The sequence below is a fragment of the Acinonyx jubatus genome, chromosome A3 (genome assembly GCF_027475565.1).
Source record: "Acinonyx jubatus isolate Ajub_Pintada_27869175 chromosome A3, VMU_Ajub_asm_v1.0, whole genome shotgun sequence".
Lineage (NCBI taxonomy): Eukaryota > Metazoa > Chordata > Mammalia > Carnivora > Felidae > Acinonyx > Acinonyx jubatus.
In genome coordinates, this window is record NC_069388.1 from 63,640,326 (window position 1) to 63,659,445 (window position 19,120).

At 41.2% G+C, this 19,120-nt stretch overlaps 1 protein-coding gene across 1 annotated transcript in view; it reads right to left on the reverse strand.

Annotated features, from left to right (window-relative positions):
* The window catches only part of SRBD1 (S1 RNA binding domain 1), a 385,358-nt gene that overhangs the window by 31,938 nt on the left and 334,300 nt on the right, over positions 1-19,120 (reverse strand). The window contains exons 25-27 of the mRNA XM_053200547.1: positions 9,691-9,844; positions 8,981-9,085; positions 4,159-4,406 (exon numbers count right to left, since the gene is read on the reverse strand). The gene's annotated coding sequence lies outside the window, so the exon portion shown is untranslated. The remainder of the gene's footprint in view (positions 1-4,158; positions 4,407-8,980; positions 9,086-9,690; positions 9,845-19,120) is intronic.

Below are 19,120 nucleotides of genomic sequence, written 5' to 3' on the forward strand. Positions count from 1 at the left end.
GCTATCGGCCAAGGATAGCATCTAAGACAAAATCTCTTTGCCATCAGTGTCCCACTTTTTCTTTACCTGACAAGTAATGCACGTCTCCAGTCTCCAAGTTGGGACCCCCCTACTTCTCCACCCTTGTCTCCATTATGCCAGTGCTAGGCCACCCTCCTCACACGGGCACTCTGGACCCCAAACTGATCTGTGATTACCCCACACACAATTTTAAACAGCTTTTGGGGCACCCGGGTGGCTCAGTCGGTTAAGTGTCGGACTTCAGCTCAGGTCATGATATCATGGTCCACAAGTTTGAGCCCCACGTCGGGCTCTGTGCTGACAGCTTAGAGCCTGGAGCCTGCTTCCGATTCTTTGTCTCCCTCTCTCTCTGCCCCTCCCTGGCTTGCGCTCTGTCTCTCAAAAATAAATAAACATTTAAAAAAATTAAAAAAAATTAAACCGCTCTATTGAGATATAATCCATATGCTATACAGTTCACTATACAATTTGAAGTGCACAATTCAATGCCTTTTTGTATATTCTGAGCTATGCATACATCACCACAATCCATTTTAGCATGTTTTCATTACCTCTCCTGAAAATTCCCACACTTCTTTTTTATGTTTATTCATTTTTGAAAGACAGAGAGAGACAGAGCACAATCAGGGGTGGGGCAGAGAGAGAGGGGGACACAGAATCTGAAGCAGGCTCCAGGCTCTGAGCTGTCAGCACAGAGCCCGACGTGGGGCTTGAACCTCACGAACCTGAGCCAAAGTCAGATGCTCAACCGACTGAGCCACCCAGGTACCCCTGAAAATCCCCACACTTCTTATCCATCACTTTCCCTCTGCCCTCCAGCCCTAGGCAACCACTTATCTACTTTTTGTCTCTACAGATTTGCCTGTTCTGGACATTTGATATAAATGGAATCATACACTATGTGGTCCTTTGTGACTGGCTTTTCACTTAGCATGATTTTTTCAAGTTCCATCCACACTGGAGCATGCATTGGTAATTCATTCCTTTTTATTGCTGAGTAATACTCCGTTGTACAAATATAACATTTTATTTATTGATTTGTCAGTTGATGTACATTGGGGTCATTTCTACTTTATGACCATTATGAATAATGCTGCTGTAAACATTTATGTAGAAGTTTTCGTGCGGACACATATTTTCACTTCTCACTACATACCTAGGAGTGGAATTGTTGGGTCAAGTGGTAACTCTATGTTTAACCACTTGAAGAACTGCCAGAATGTTTTCCAAAGTAGCTATACTATTTTAAATTTCCACCAGCAGCACATGAGGATTTGATTTCTTCATATCCTTGCCAACACTTGTAATTATCTGTGTTTTTTTATTAAAGCTATCCTAGATGGTATGAAATGATATCTCATTGTGGTTTTGATTTGCATTTCCTGATGGCTAATGACGTTGAGCATCTTTTCACATGCTTATAATCATTGGTATATCTCCATTGGAGAAATGCCTATTACAATCCTTTGCCCATTTTTAAATTGGGTTGTCTTGTCATTATTGAGTTGTAAAGAGTTTTTCATATATTCTAGATACAAATCCTTTATGAGATATATGATTTGCAAAATGTTCTCCTATTTGGTGGGTTGTTTTTTCACTTTCTAAGCTGTATTCTTTGAAGCACAAAAGTTTTAATTTTGATGCCATTTTGAGTAAATTTTGTATGTGGTATCAGGTAGGAGTTCAACATCATTCTTATACATGTGGATACCCAGTGGTCCCAACACTGTTTTAAAGACAATTCTTTCCCCAATTTAAGTATCTTGGCAGACTTGTCAAAAATCAAGTGACCATAGTTGAGAGTTTATTTCTGTACTCTCAATTCTGTTCCATTGGTCTATATGTCCGTCCATAGACCAGTACCCCACTGTCTTGATTAGTATGCTTTTGTAGTAAGTTTTGAAATCTGGCAGTTTAAGTCTTCCAACTTTGTTCCTCAATTTCAAGTTTATTTTTGGCTAATCTGGGTCCTTTGCATTTCATATAAATTTTAGGATCAACTGGTCAATTTCTGCAATGAAATCAGCTGGAGTTTTGATAGGGATTATGTTGAATTTGTAGATCAATTTGGGAGTACCACCACCTTAATAATATGTTTTCTATCCATGAGCATGAGCATGGGATGCCTTTCTATTTATAAATTTAAGTCTTTTTAATTTCTTTCAATAATATTTTGTAGTTTTCAGAGCATAGATTTTGCACTTCTTTTGTCATATTTATTCCTAAGTATTTTATTTCTTCAATGTTATTGTAAGTGGAGTTTTTTTCTTAATTTTCAGTTTACTTACTGTTACTGTATAGAAACAAAATTGATTTTTGTATATTTTTCATATATCCTGCAACTTTGCTAACTCACTTGTTAGAACTAATAGTTATTTCATGGGTTATTTAGGGTTTTCTCTATACGAATCATGTTGTCTGCTTCCTTTCCAATGTTGATGCCTTTTTTTTCTCTTTGCCTGATTTCCCTGGCTAGAATGTTTTGCAAAATGTTGGATATAGGTGGTGAGAGTAGATATCCTTGTCTTATTCTTAATCTTAGGAGGTTGCACTCAGTCTCTTACCATTAAGTATGTTAAATGTGGACATTTGTAGATGCTTTTTATCAGATTGAGGAAGTTCCCTTCTATCCCTGCTTTCTTGGGTATCTTAGTCATGAAGAGGGGTTAAATTTTGTCAAATGCCTTTTCTCTGTCTATTGAGATGCTCATAAAGTTTTTTCCCTTTATTCTATTGAGGTGGTGTATTACATTAACTGATTTTCAGATGTTAAACCAACCTTGCATTTCTGGGGTAAATCCTACTTGGTCATGATGCGTAATCCTTTTTATATATTGCTGGATTTGATTTGCTAGTATTTTGTTCAGTCTTTGCATTTGTATTCCGAAGACATGTTGGTGTGAGTGTTCTTTTTTCATAATGTTTTTGTCTGGTTTTGGTATCATGGTAACACTGGCTTCGTAGAATGAGTTGGGAAGTGTTTCATCCTCTTCTATTTTTGGAAGAGTTTGTGAAGAATTGGTATTAGCTTTTTAAATATGTGATAGAATTCACCAGGGAAGCCATCTGATCAAAGGATTTTCTTTTGGGGAAGTTTTAAAATCACTAATTCAATCTCTACTTGTTTTAGGTCTATTCAGATTTTTTATTCTTCTTGAGTTAGTTTTGATAGTTTGTGTCTTTCTAGGGATTTATCAATTCAGTTAAGTCATCTACTATGTTGTTATGTCATTGTTCATAATGCTACCTTATATCCTTTTTTTTCTGTACAGCCCATAATATCACTTCTTTAATTTCTGATCTTAGTATTCTGAGTTTTCTCGTTTTAATTTTGATCAGTCTAGATAAAAAGACATGTCAATTTTGTTTATCTTTTTAAAGAGACAACTTTTACTTTTGTTGATTTTCTCTGTTGTCTTTCTATCCTGTTTCATTAGCCTATGTTCTAATCTTAACATTTCCTTCCTTCTGTTTGCTTTGGGTTTAATTTGCTCTTCTTTTTCCAGTGTCTTAAGGTGCAAATTTGGGTTGTTTATTTGAGGTCTTTCTTCTTTTACACTGGAAGCCTTTATAGCTATAAAATTCCCTCTAAGCATACTGTTTCATTTTTTACTCATCCCAAAGTATCTTCTGATTTCCCTTGCAATTTCTTCTTTGATCCACTGGTTATTTAATAGTGTGTTATTTAATTTCTGCATATTTGTGAATTTCCCCATTTTTTTCCTGTTATTAATTTCTAATGTCATGCTATTGTAATCAGAGAATATACTTTGTATGATTTCAATCCTTTTAAACTTATTGGGCTTTGTTTTAGGGCCTAGTATATGGTCTATCCTGGAGAATGTTCCACATATGCTTAAGAAGAGTGTGTATTCTGCTGTTGTTTAGCAAAGTGTTCTGTAGACATCTGTTACTTATGCACATTTTATCTCTTCTCATTAATTCCCACTCCTAGAATACCTTTCTCCTTTATCTCCACAGAGCTAAAGTATATCTATTACTTAAGCCCTGGAGCAAATCTTACGTCCAATGCTTTGTAACTGCTTTGGAACACTGAAAATAAAGAAAATATATGCACTCATTACCTAATGCTGAATAACAAATTATTGCAAAGCTCAGCGGCTTTAAACAACTTACATTTGTTATTGCAGTTTCTGTGGGTCAGGCATCCAGGAGCAGCATGGCTGGAATCCATCTGAATCAGTCTCTCTCATAAAGTGGCAGTCAAACTGTCAGCCACAGCTTGCCATCATCTCAAGGCTTGTCTAGAGGATGCTTCTGAGATCACTCATGTGGCTGTTGGCAGTCCTCAGTTTCTCGCTATCAGCTGGAAACTGCAGTTTCTTGACACACAAGCCTCTCCACAACATGGCAGCTTGCTTCTCCTAGAGCAAGTGATCCAAGAGAGAGCCAGAAAGCAAACAAAAAACACCCAGGACAGAAGCCATAGTCTTTTACAACCTAATCCCTGAAGTGAGACTCTGCCATTTGCTACCAATTACACAGACAAACTCTGTGACAGAGTAGCAGGGGACTATGTGAGGGGGTAAATACAAGGACATGGGGATTATTGGAGGCTATTCTGCAGGCCGGCTGCTGGAGCTTACAAATGATTTGTTTGAAGTAGCACAACACTGATACCTAAATCTGGTTAACCACAGCACACAAAAAAATAAAATACCGGCCAACCTCACAAATGAATACTGAGGCAAAATTCCTAAATAAATTGTTTATAACCAGATTCATGTGGCACATGTGAAGAATAATACCCATACATAAGTGATATTTATTCTGGGAATGCAAGGATGGTTTAATATTAGAAAATCCATTAATGTGATTCACTATATTAAAAAAATCTACGGAGAAAAATTAATTGATTATTTGTATAGATGCTGAAAAGGCATTTAATAAAATTCAACACTCATTCTAGATTTAAAAAAAAAGTCTTTTTAAAAATGTTTATTTATTTTTGAGAGAGAGAGAGACAGAGCATGAGCTTGGGGGAGGGGCAGAGAGAGAGGGAGACACATAATCCGAAGCAGGCTCCAGGCTCTGAACTGTTAGCACAGAGCCTGCAGCTCGAACTGACAAACTGTGAGATCATGACCTGAGCTGAAGTGAGATGCTTAACCGACTGAGCCACTCAGGTGCCCCAAGAAAAAAAGTCTTAATAAAAGAGGAATAGACAAAATTCTTTTTTTAGCAGGATAAAATATATCTTTCCCAAAAGTCAGCATCTTTTCTAAAAGGAAAATACTAAAAGCAGTTCCATTAAAGTTAGAAAAAAAGACAAGCATGCCCATTAGCATCACTCTTTAAAAACCTCTGCAGATACGAGCCAATCCAAGTAGGCAAGAAGTTAGGATTAGGAAAAAAAGTTAGAGGTGTAAAATATGAAAATAAGAGGCAAAATTATCATAATTTATAGACCTGTCATGGTTATAGTGTATAATTATTATGATTATATATCTGGAAAACCTAAGAGAACTTAACTGCAAACAAGAGAAATGAGTAATGAGCCTGTTACAAAATTAATATGTAGTAAACAATAGCCTTTCTACATCTAAATATCACTCAGAAGACACAGTGGAAGAATTCCCAACAGCAACTAAAGTACAAAACGGTTTGGAATAATTCTCAAAATTTGCAAGAAACATATAAAGAAAACCTTAACATGCGTGTAGAGTGGATAGTAACTATAGTTATGGCGGTGTGAGCATTGTGTAATGTATAGAATTGTCAAATCACCATGCTATCCTCCTGAGACTAATATAAGGTTGTGTGCCAACTATAATTAAATAATAAAAAAATTTTAAACACTTTAACATAAAAAGGGACCTGAGAAAATGCAGAGGTAGACCATGTTCTTAGAGAGAAAGACTCATCACTGCAAAAATGTCAATTCTTTAATCAGTTACTTTATAAATCTAGCACTCTCTCAATAATGATGTCTACAGGACAATTTTTTTTTTTGGTGTAGACCTAGAAAAGCTGATTCTAAAAATAAACAATTTTTAAACAAATAAACAATACCTATGAAACTTGGGGAAAGAAGAAGAATGAGCAAGCTTTGGGGTAAGAATTAAGAAGCCAGGGCTCTAGGCCAAGCTCTGCCCTAACAAACTGAAGGACTGTTCATCATTTCTGTTGGAGCTTCAGGTTTCTCATCAGCAAAGTGAGGCACCCAGGCTAGAGGCTGTCTAACCTTCCTTTCAGTTCTAGAATTTTCTCATTGATTCTGTTGTAAGACTGTTAGTTCAAATACTCCAGACTTGGATAGAGCCATGTCTATTCCAAGCAAGTCCAGGGCACCTAAAAGAGTGTTTGGCTAAGTACGTGAATTTCTGGGGGTACTAGCGAGGTCCTTTGCCAAACAGTGGTCCTATTCTTACCCTTACCCACATGCTGTCTCTCATATTGCTCCATGGGATTTAGTCAGTTGATATGACCTCTCCATTACCTGCCCCACGAGGAAGTAAGCATTGTATTTGGGACTTAGTGCCATACCTCTCTGATCTTTCCTTAGGAACAAATTTGTTGTTTTTTTTTTTTAATCTTTTTTTTTAACATTTATTTATTTTTGAGACAGAGAGAGACAGAGCATGAACGGGGAAGGGGCAGAGAGAGAGGGAGACACAGAATTGGAAGCAGGCTCCAGGCTCTGAGCCATCAGCCCAGAGCCTGACGCGGGGCTCGAACTCACAGACCGTGAGATCGTGACCTGAGCCGAAGTCGGACGCTCAACCGACTGAGCCACCCAGGCGCCCCCCTTAGGAACCAATTTGAATAGGAGAAGGGAGAGGATGGGGAGAACAGAGACTCTACAGGAGGGTGAACTACTCAGGGCAAAGGAAAGAGAAAGTGGAGATGCAGAACACTGCAGACACCTTAGACCCAGAGAGGCCATACAGAGAACCCAGAAGAAGGCGCAAGAACTATTCCCAGATTATAGCAGAATTAAATGAATCAATATCTTTACCAGTGAAACAAGTGCATTATAGACTGAGTTCAATATTTGTCGCTTTGACAATAGCTAAAGTATGGAAAGAGCCCAAATGTCCATCAACTGATAAATAGATAAAGAAGATGTGGTATGTATATAAAATGGAATACTACTCAGAGATGAAAAAGAATGAAATCTTGCCATTTGCAACAACGTGGAAGGAACTAGATGGTATTATGCTAAGCAAAATAGTCAGAGAAACACAAATATACGATCCCACTCCTCTGTGGAATTTAAGATATAAAACAGATGAACATAAAGGGAAGCAAAAATAACATAAAAACACGGAGGGGGACAAAACGTAAGAGATTCTTAAATACAGGGAACAAACTGAGGGTTGCTGTTAGGGTGTTGGATGGGAGGATGGGCTAAATGGGCGAATGGCATTAAGGAGGACACTTGTTGGGATGAGCACTGGGTGTTATATGTAAGTGATGAATCACTGAATTCTATTCCTGATATCATTATTCCACTATATGTTAACTAACGTGGATTTAAATTAAAAAAAAATTTGTTGCTTTGAACAGAGCAGAATGTTTTGCCCAAGGAGAAAAGGAAAACTTCCTCTTCTCTACCCAGTCCTGAAGGAGAGGGAAGATGACGCAAGGCATGTGCCAAAATCCAGAGAAGGCACAGGAGAAGGAGGTGGGGATGGCCAGAGAGCAGTGAGGAATCGTTCACTTGAGAAAAGGGGGAGAGAGGAATTGGGGAGAAAAGATGCTAGCCTGGGCTGGCAAGGACCATGGAAGGTTCTGCAGGTGGATTTCCATGCAGCAGGTCGGACAATTCTCCCTACGGAGGGTGGCGTGATTTCCCAGTTCCAGGCCCCTATACGGAAGCTTTGAAGGTAACATTCTGGGGGACTGGGATAGTTCTCTACGATATAACAGGGCACCAGGAGAGCCTGCAATCTGACCACATCTAAATGTTCTTTATCTGCCCCAGTGTCCAGGCTTGAATTCAGGTCAACTCAAGTATTTACCAAACTCCTACCATGAGTCCAACCTCACACTTAGGGCTGTGGTGAACAGAAGGGAAGCCAGAGGAGGGTCCTTGCTGTTAAGGTGTTTATAGCTGGGAAAATGAGAATTCCATATTGGAAAGTGGTATTCTTCATATAATTCACCCACGTCTGGAATTAAATATAAAAATGAGTGGAACAGTGAGTGAGTTAGGAGCTCAGAGGGAACAGAGGACAGTGGGCTGGTGGCCAGGGATGACTTTACAGAGAAGGTAGAACTTGACCCCAGTATTCATCTGTGAGTACAAGGTCCCTCTTCTTTTCTCCATGCCCCAGGCTACGAGAGGACTAAGCCAGAGGCCCGGGGGTGGAAGAAACAGCTTCTTTTCTGAGAGGTGACGCTTTAAGTGAGAACTTTCTCTGGTCCTATCTTTTTCAGTGCTGTTTGTTTGAAAAGGGAGTAGATTTTCCTGTTACAACAGCCAAAAAAACAAAATAAATCAAGAAAGGAACGGCAAGTGTGGACCTGGAAATGAAGTTAAAATATCTAGGCTTAGTGAAGACACCACAAAATGGTTTTCTCCTCAAAGTGGCACTCAACTTAGACTAGACTGCTCTAATGGATCTGGGGACATATTCTTCTCCTTGACAACACTCCACCCACCCCTCTTCCCACCCCATTTCCTCCAAAAGCCTTTTGCAGATGGTGCCTCTCAGTTCCCAGAACCAGTCTGGAGCAGTGATTAAAAAGATCAAAATTCCGGGAACCAGTTGTTGTTTTTTTTTTTTTTTTTTTCTTAGCTACCTTGGCAAATGCTTAAGCTACACTAAGATGCAGTGAATCACTTAAAAGTGACAATCGTGATGCTGGAGAAAAATTAAGAATTCCACTAGGCATAGGGCCAGCCCACAAAAAATGTGGTTGTTAGGGAAAAAACAGGATTCTGTGAACACACTTTTGGGGACCCCCCCCCCTTACCCATAGGGGCTCAGACCTCACTCTTGCCTCACTGGGTCTCTTCTTCCTTTCTCCATTCACACGGACAAGAACCATCTGCATGACTACCAGTTCTCTGTATATTACAGGGTTGTAATACAGTCTAGAAAAAAAGAAATAATGAAAGATTCAGGACCTCAGTGGATCCAATAATCCTGAAGAGTCCTCTGTACAACAGCCCACATTCCACTAAAAGGACACCCCGGACTCTTTTGCCCATTTCTGTCTTCCGCAATTTTTCCCGACGCTCAAGAGGCTCTCCCAGGATGCAGAGGGAGAAGACAAGGAGATTAAAACAACAAGAGAGAATATAATAGGTATAAAAGACAGATAACAGAAACCATACTTATGAATTATAGGTGACTTGAAGAAGAAGCTGATCAAAGTAGTGACCCCCCCAAAAAAGTTTATAAACTGAAAAGACGCGTGCATTCCAGCCGGTTTTAGTTTTCCAGGGCACCTGTAACACAGCACCACAAACTGGGTGGCTGAAAACAACACTAATTTTTTCTCACACAGTTTTGGAGGCTGGAAGTCCAAAGCCAGTATGTCAGCAGGACTATGCCCCCTCCAAAGGTTCTAGGGAAGAACCTCGCTTTTTCTAGCTTCTGGTGGCCCCAGGTGAACCTTGACTTGTGGCAGGGTAACTCCAACCTCAGCCTCTGTCTTTACTTGGCTTTCCTCTCTGTATGTTCAATGTGTTCTTACCTTATAAGGACACCAATTATTGGATTGAGGGTGCCCTAAGTCCAGGATGATTTCATTTGTAGCCACTTGTATCTTTAGAGACCTTATTTCCAAGTCAGGTCACATTCTGATATTCCAAGTAGATGCAAATTTTGAGGGGACATTATGTAATCAACTGCACAGAAAAAAATCAACAAAGAGAGCAATAAGTAGACCTATCTTGGCAAGAATCTAGAAATAGAAGGACAAAGACAAAAAAAATCCTACAAGCAATGCAAAGTTATTACAATCAAATGATGAAAAATCAGACAGTCTTCTTCAAGCATCTCAACAATAGCAAGAAATGACAAAGAAAAATGAGATAACATCTCCAAGGTTTTAAGAGAAACACACTTTAACTTAGCCAAATTGCAATTTTATCATTCATATATGACATTTTCAGAGAAACCATTCTCAGATATTCTCGGAAACATCTTTCCTGAGAAAATTGCTTTAAGATCCACTCCAACCAACAGAGAGGTGAAGTAAAATGAGCCAAAGAATCGGTAGGCTATAATCTGAAGGAGTGTTGGCAGGCATTGAAGATATTTAAGCATATGACTGAGGTTAAATGATTAATGTAAAAATAGCTTCAAAACATGTAAACAGCAATTAAGTTTTAAAGAGAATATGGCGTAAAATGCCCATAATTTAATAGTAATACATTGGTTCCCCATATCTCAGATCACACAACACACACACAGAAGAAATAGATGGGAAAAGGTAGAAGGAAGTAAAACAATGTGAATTTCATCCTATTACACACGGATATTCAGTATTTTAAAAAATTCTTAATGCTGGCAATTAGAAGAAATATGGATTCAAGTATTTTATGGATAGATTTATAATTCATAAAATGATCTGTGTGTGTTTGTGTGTGTGTCAGAGACAGAGAGAGCATGCACACAAGAGAGCAGCTAGTTCCCTCCCTTTTTATTGGATAGGAGGTCATTTCCTCCCCAGCTTTATTGAGGTATAAATAATTTTAAGGTGTACAACCTGATGATCTGGTGTATGAATGCATTGTTAACTAATCACCACATTCAGGCTAATTAACAAATCCATCAACTCACACAGTTACCAGTTCCTTTCCTCCCCTCTCCTCTCCTCTCCTCTGTGTGTGTGTGTGTGTGTGTGTGTGTGAGAGAGAGAGAGAGAGAGAGAGAGAGAGAGAGCGCACTTAAGCTCTATCTTCTTAGCTAATTTCAGTAGGATACAGTATTATTAACTATAGCCACCATGCTGGACATCAGATCCCCAGAGCTTATCCACCTTGCAAACCTGAAACTTGACCACTTGACCAGTGTCTCCCTATTTCTCCCAGGAGGTCACGACTAAAGAATCTGTCCTTTGTCCCCTTTGCTACCATGGCCCTTTCACACTCCCCTGGCCCTGCAGGCCCCCCATTTCTGGTTTCACCTGCCTTCACACCCAGCCTCTGCACACTCCTTTAGGCAAAAGGAAAGGGGTCAGGTGGAGTAGGCCATGGATGTTAGGCTCTGCTCTTTGTACTTCACCCCTCCTACCTCATGGCCTAAAGTGATTGGGCTGAGCAGGGGTTGGGGTGGGAAGGGGGAGCTACACACTACACAGGCTCTTCCTAGACCTTTGAAGGGACATCTGCACTGTTTCTTGTTTATTATCAACAATACAGTAGTGACTATCTCTGTACATGTATTTTTTTTTTTCAAAACTTTTACTTCTGTTATAGGCTATGGAGTGAGACTCTTCCTCTTTTCCCAGAAAGCGGCCAGGACGCACATCTGAGTCAGAAAAAGCACGAAGTACCATGATAGGCAGATTTTGAGATGGCTCCCAATGATTCTTGCCTGCTGGCATTCATGTCCTTAGCTAGTCTCCTCCCCGTGAGTGTGAGCTGGTTCTAGTGACTTCTTGTAATAGACTCCTTAGAGGATGGGCAGGAGCAGAGAGTGTACTTTTTCCCCACAGGATCCAGTCCTGTGCTGCCTCTCCATAAATGGTGAGTGACGTCAGATGTGAGAGGTGAGGGACAGTGTGGCCTTCCTGAGGGTCTGGCCACACTGTCACTCTTTGGGTTAGTCCGGTGGTCTTCAAATCAAGGCATGATATATGGCCACGGATAACCTAAGTCTTTCCAGAAGACATGTAAACACAGGTAGTTTAAGGAAATCTAATTTTAGTTTCCAACTTCCACGTCTATCTTTCCTAAAACAGGTTTGCCTGAGAATGTCTCTGGTTTAAGGCTCCTCCTGCGGTTTCTCCGTTCCTACTTGCTTTTCAAAGTCCCACTTCACGAAAGATGAGGATTCCCTTCACCCTCCCTGAGCCTTAATCCCTGTGGTGCATGGTCCCCAGGCAACGAAAACCTCCAGGGTATCAAACAAAGGGACAATTCAAGATACATTTTATTTAACAACCTCATTTCTTCCATTCCTTGACCACCGTCAAAGGATGCATCCAGAAAGGACCCCCTAAAAGCAAATCAAAGAGAATGCCTTGGACAAATATCCAGCTAGCAGCACCTTATTTCCTACAGGTCACAAGCTCATGGCAAGCCTCTGTGCCTGCTCTTGCCCTCTACCAGAAATAGAATTCATACGTGAGACTGTCTCCAGGACGCGTGTCGACATACTTATTTGAATTAAAAAATGAAGTCTGATTTTTTTCTGATTGAGACTCTGATTTGGCCATTTGGTTTTGACTGTGACTTCTGGCTTTACTAATTAAGTTAAATGGTGGACAAAACCCATAAACTGAATAAGATAGATATTCAGCTGTAAGAGCGTGTGTGTACGTGCGTGTGCACGCCTGTGTATGCATGTAATGTGAATTTTTTATTTGAAAGACTTTGTATTAGCAAGGTATATTAACAATATTTTTATTTTCCGAACCCTTTCAGAGTATATCAGGTTTAACAAAGCGCTTTAATGTGAAACAGTACAGAATGCAATCAATAGTCATCCGTCAGTGAGAGGAGAGCCTTTGGATATTCTTTCTAGAAACTGAGAAGCCTGGATGAGTGCAATGACCAAGAATAAATTTTTCCAGGTAGTCAATTCTCCATTCTTCACATTCAGCTCAACTGATGGAGGGTCTAATTAAATAGTCAGCCGAAAGATCATTAAAAAATAATTTTTGATGATAGATCACCATATGATTTTGGCATATAACTACGAAGGTGTTTGAAGAATTGAGTCTCATTGCTATGACAACACTCTATACGCGTCATACTTTTGTGGACACATTTTCTCAGCATATGCATCTATATAAAAAGGAAAAATAGTAATAGAGTTGAAGCTAAACAGTGTCTCTTTCTAACAATAATTAGTGCTCATCCCTGGATAGAGGAGCAAGCATAAAAAAAAAATCCTTCCTGCATCATTAAAAGATGCATTTCCCAACAGTATGGAGGTTTCTTTAAAAAAGTACGGGGCACCTGGGTGGCTCAGTCGGTTAAGCGTCCGACTTCGGCTCAGGTCATGATCTCACGGTCCATGAGTTCGAGCCCCGCATCGGGCTCTGTGCTGACAGCTCAGAGCCTGGAGGCTGTTTCAGATTCTGTGTCTCCCTCTCTCTCTGCCCCTCCCCTGTTCATGCTCTGTCTCTCTCTGTCTCAAAAATAAATAAACGTTAAAAAAAATTTTTTTCTTAAATAAAAAAGTAAAAACAGAACTACCATACAATTCACCAACTCCACTACTGGGTATTTACCCCAAGAATGTAAAAACACTAATTCGAAAGGATACATGAACCCCTATGTTTACTGCAGCATTATTTACAGCAGCCAAGATATGGAAGCAGCCCAAGTGCCCATCAACTGACGACTGGATAAAGAAGATGTGGTATATTCATACAGTGGAATATTACTCAGCCATAAAAAAGAACAAAATCTTGCCATTTGCACTAATATCGATGGACCTAGAGAGTATAATGCCAAGTGAAATAAGCCAGTCAGAGAAAGACAAATATCAAATTATTTCACTCATAGGTGGAATTTAAGAAACAAAAAAACAAAGGGGAAGAAAAAGAGACAAACCAAAAAAAAAAAAAAAAACCAGATTCTTAACTACAGAGAACAAAATGGTGGTTGCCAGAGGGGAGAGGGATTAAGAGTACATTTATTATGATGAGCACCAAATAATATATAGAATTGCCGAATCTATATTATGTACTATATACTATACTATACTATATTATACACCTGAAACTAATATGACACTATACACTAACTATACCGAAATTAAAATTTAAAAAGATGCATTTCCAGCAACATGGTAGTTTTGTTCAATATTTATTAAATTTTGCATTCTATTTCCTAGTATTTTGGTCAACTGTATAAAAAAACTATTTTAATGGATAATCTAGAAACTTTATTAACACCTGGAGCTTATGATCACAGGAGATTTGTCAAGTTAGCTTGAATACATACACACATTTTTATTGCAGTCTGATAAGCCTACAAATACATTGGGATGAAAATCTATGGGGAAATTGGAGTGAAAATGTGGATTCAAGGAGAAATAGGAACAACAGAAGATTTCTGTTGGTCAAGAAGAGCTTGTTCGGTATTTTTTAAACAGATGATGGAGAGTATCAAGTTGCTGTGCTATTTATATTTCATTGGATCCATTTAAAGGAGTAACGTTACAGTTGTGTAACTGGCAGATTTTCAATATGCCAGAAATTGCACCCTTTGCAATTACTATTTAAATTTGTGAGGCAAATATTTAGCTGTCAGTGCACTTAATCTGCCTCTCCAACTTGGCTTAGCCCTTCTCCGTATCTGGAATAATCTCCCTGTCCCAGCCAGGACAGCATGGGCACCCAGGGTCTGGGGCTGGGGCAGCCTGGCCAAGTACAGGACCCAGAGGGAGGCATGCTGTGACAGTAGGGAAACTCAGGGCATACTGTCTGCATCACAGCTTTCTGGGGCTGTCCTGACCCCACCAGTCTCCAAAAGCCAAGCAGAGGGACGTCCCACACCTTCCCTAAGGGACTGTGCCTCTGAGCTGAGCACAGCAACAGGTCATGGCCACACAAAGGATCCCTGGCACTTTCAGGCCACAAACCCCTCTGATGTCCTCTTGGCTTCCTATAGAGAAGTGGGCTGAGGGGCCTGGGATGCACACCACCCTCCTACCACCCACCATGCAGCTCAGCCTTCCCCCCAGCAAGCATTGGGTAAGTACTCTAGAGAAAAAGAGAGAGGGGACCAAAGCTCCTGTCAGATGGAGGAGACAGTTCCCACACAGAGGCAGAGAGGGGACCCCAGAATCCTCCTTTCCTTGTCCTCAGTCTAAAAGAGGGACCTTATGGGGCACCTGGGTGGCTCAGTCAGTTGAGCGTCCCACTTCAGCTCAGGCCCTGGTCTCATGGTTTGTGAGTTCAAGCCCCATGTCAGGCTCTGTGCTGACAGCTCAGAGCCTAGAGCCTGCTTCAGATTCTGTGTTTCCCCCTCTCTCTGCCCCTCCCCTGCTCATGCTCTGTTTCTCTCTGTCTCTCAATAATAAATAAACGTTAAAAAAAATTAAAAGAGGGATTCTATGCTCTTAACTTTTTCTTTATGCTAATAATTCAAGAGAATGGATGTTTTAAAGGGCCCAGGGCCTGAAATATTTATAACATTCCTTGAGGACTACCTACCCAACAGAAGAGGACCACCTATACAAATAGCAAGGCCATCATAAAGGAATTGAAGTGTCTGGGGAAGGCAATCCAGGAAGACTTCCTAGAGGAAGTGAGATATTGAAAGTAGTTTTTAAACGGGATTTAAAGTGAGATATTGAAAGTAGTTTTTAGGGGGAGACTACTAAGGAACAATTCCAATAATTATGGCCTCCCAGAATGTCCTTTCTGTGGTGAGGAGTTGTAACACTGAAAGTGCCAGAGATCAGCGGGAGACAGATAAGCTGAAGTGTGGGAGAGGGAAGTGAGAGGGGCAGAGTGGAAGGGGAGAAAAAAAATCCTATCCCAAATGCAGTTAATGCTGCCCAGCTTCATTTCATTACCAGTGATGAACAGGGCTTATAAATGACGACATTATAAGCTGAAATGTGATCCCCTGGGAGAGAGTATCCGCTGCCTTAGTAATTGTAGATCTGCTCCCTGCCTGCCTTCGATAGGGATCTACGTGAGCTCTGAGAACCAACAGGCAGGAGCACTTTCCACTGAGACCAATGATGCTTTAGCTGTAAGGAGCATAACCTGGCACAGCACAGAGCATTGCCGGGTTGCCCTGGCCTGAGGACCCAGCCACAGCTCAGTGGCCTGGCCAAGGGGGACAGCCAGGCCCATTGCTCAGTCCTTGGGTGAGGAGGGCACCCAGAGCAGCAGGCACCCAGTCTGACCACTCCCTTCCAGGCTTGCTCTTGTCCTGCACCTCCCCACCCTCTGTTCTCCTGCCCAGGACACTCCCTTCCCTTAAATGCCGTTCTCTGCATATCCCTTTGTCTGCCTTCAACTGTCCCTCAAGTCCTACCATCCTACGCCCCTGACTTACAGTTCTCTCGTGCAATGGATCCCTTTCTACGTTGCATTATGGTTATTTATATGTGGTCTGATTTTCCCTTGGAATTATCAGCTCCCTCTTCACTTCAACTCCAAGAACCTGGGCCGACCACCTCCTGGGTGCCTGGCAATGTACAGGGTGCATTAACGACAGAGGGACACTTAACCCTGCAGCCAGGCGTTCATGTCCCAGTCAGAGAGGAGAAGTCAAGCACAGCCTGGAGCACAACCCTCCACGGCCAAGCTCAGTGCTCTTTCTGTAGCTATAGCCCAGAATGTGGCTTAGTTCCAGATGGCTGGAAATGATTTATCTTTAGCTGAATGCAGACCAGACTCTGATGGGCCAGGTAGCAATGGCTGAAAGGCAGTCCAGCCAATACCACTCGGTGCTCAGTCACCTGGCATGGGCTTCTGGGGAACGGCGAGCGCACCCTTGGTCATTATATTTTATCTATCTGGAGGCCCAGGAGGGACTCTGGAGCCAGGATTCCTACGGGTGCTGGCTGAGTACAGGAGAGCATTCAGTTCACATCCAGCAGGTGGTTCCTAACTTTCTGAGAAGCTAATGAAAGTTCTGGATGTTCTTCCCAGAAGTGCACAGACACATGCGCGTACTCTTTGGCACACAGTTTCAGGGGATTCACCTACTCTCAAAAACCCACCCATGGGTCCCTGAATCAATACCTTGATGTAAACAGTGGGTCCTTTGGTGTGGTTGCTACGGAACAATGAGCAAAACCTATATAGCCTGAGGGAAAGGTACTCAGGAAATACTTGTTGAATTAATGAATGACCTTGAATTTGGCCAGGCTAAGATCCCTACTGTGTTCACTGACCACTATTTCTTATACTATGTGGCAGAGCCAGAGCTCACCCAGTGTTCATGTGGAACAGGCAGCCTTCCACATGGTGGCATTTGTGGGGTTCAGGGAATGCCTTGCCTCTGAAAGAATCTTTCTCCAACAAACTCTGCCATTAGCACAACCATTAACACAGCATCCCTTTGAAGCAAGGAGTCAGAGTGACTGGGTATATGGAACTCCTCTCCTCCTTCCAGGAGGATCCTGGGGTTAAAGACAGGTGTGTATAACATCTTTTCCTTTTAGAAAGGGGCTCAGCAACATAAGTCTCTACGTTACTGCAGAGACTTTCCAACCTGGGCTCTGCCTCCCTCAAGGGCAATATTCTACCTATAAAGAACTGCAGAGACCTTGAGAGCTGGTTCAACATCAAAACACTACCCTTAGGATCTGACAATCCAGAAACACAAAAGTACCCTGGAAAATCTTTTGTAAGTTTATGAGAACTGCCACGAGCCCTCAGCCTCTGGAAAGTTTGGATTTATCCAAGCAGCAAAGGTCTTTGCTGAAGAAGTGTGGAGGGATGAGGATTTATTGGGTGTCTACTATGTGCTGGGTAGTTTCCATATATTGTCTCATTTAAACCTCACGCTATTGGGAAAGGAAAGTATCATGTTCCCATTTACAGGTGAGGAGGTGGAGACAAATGAGCCCCAAGTTACACAGTTACTAAGAACCCAGGTTCAAATTCAGGTTGTCAGTGCTCAAAGCCCATGAGCTTCCCACTGTACAACAGACAGAGGATGTTTTGTTCTGTTTCAGGACAGAATGCAGATTAGGCCTGTAATCACTTCAACTCAGAAATAAGGGACAATCTGGGGGAACCAAGGTTGCCCTGAATTACGACAACTTTAAAATTTGGAGGATGGGTCAAAAGCCCACTCTTTTCCATGGAACAAGTTCTAGGTTTGCTTCATGATCATGAGAACTAATCACTTTTCTGTTTCAACATACATGCCCTCAGACCTTAGGATCCTTGTAAAATGTGAACATGGGGAGACCCTCCCTGACGGCTCAAGTCCAAAGCTTCCAGAGGCCGGACAGATGCTATGACACACACCTCCACAAGGTGCCAGGTTCTGGGGCCCCACGGAGCCCAAGAAGGCTGACCCCGAGGCTTCAGGTGAATATGACCAGGGACTCACCTGTCCATATACTTAACTGTGTCAGAAAATGACCAACCTGGGGAAATACTCATTTGCAATCACATTCATTATTTCAAAAAAATTTTTTTTCTTTGTTGAAAGTATCTCTGTATTTTCCCTCCTGGGCATTTCCTGTTGCTTCTGTGAATAGGCACACTTCCCGTAAATGCGATCGTTATCATCATAATAGCCAACGTCCAGGAATTTATTTGCCGTCTAAAAAGCACTTCCCTACAGGGAGGGGTGCCTGGGTGGCTCAGTGGGTTAAGCGTCCAACTTCAGCTCAGGTCGTGACTGCATGGTTTGTGACTGTGAGCCCCGCATCGGTCTCTGTGCTGACAGCTCACAGCCTGGAGCCTGGAGCCTGCTTCAGATTCTGTGTCTCCCTTGCTCTCTGCCCCTCCCCCACTCGTGCTCACTCGAGGGTTCTCTCTCTCTCTCTCTCAAAAATAAATAAACATTAAAAAAATTTAACAACAAAAAAAGCATTTTTCTACAAAATGTAAATTGTGACTGTGAGCCATAACCAAGACTTCCTAAGACAGTCAGTGTTGCGATAATTTTTTTCTTCGGGAATAAGCAACTTTTGGTATGGTTACTAATTTTCATTCCTGGATTTTCCTCTTCTGTCTCTCACAGATAAGTTTATCTTTAACTAGATGTTTTCAGATAAATCACTGACTCCATTAGACAGAGAAAAAGAGACAAAACGGTATTTATGCAAATAAATATTTTGCTCACCGATATTTGCACACTGATGACTTTTTGAAGTCTAGGTTTCTCAGACAAAAACTATTTGGATATCATTAAAGAAAAAAAGCCCAAAACTTTTTTCTGCTTAATAGAGGGCTCTGCAGAAAATATTTTTGGCACCTCGAGTTGTCTTGTTGTTAATCAGCTATTGTTACAGAGGTTTGC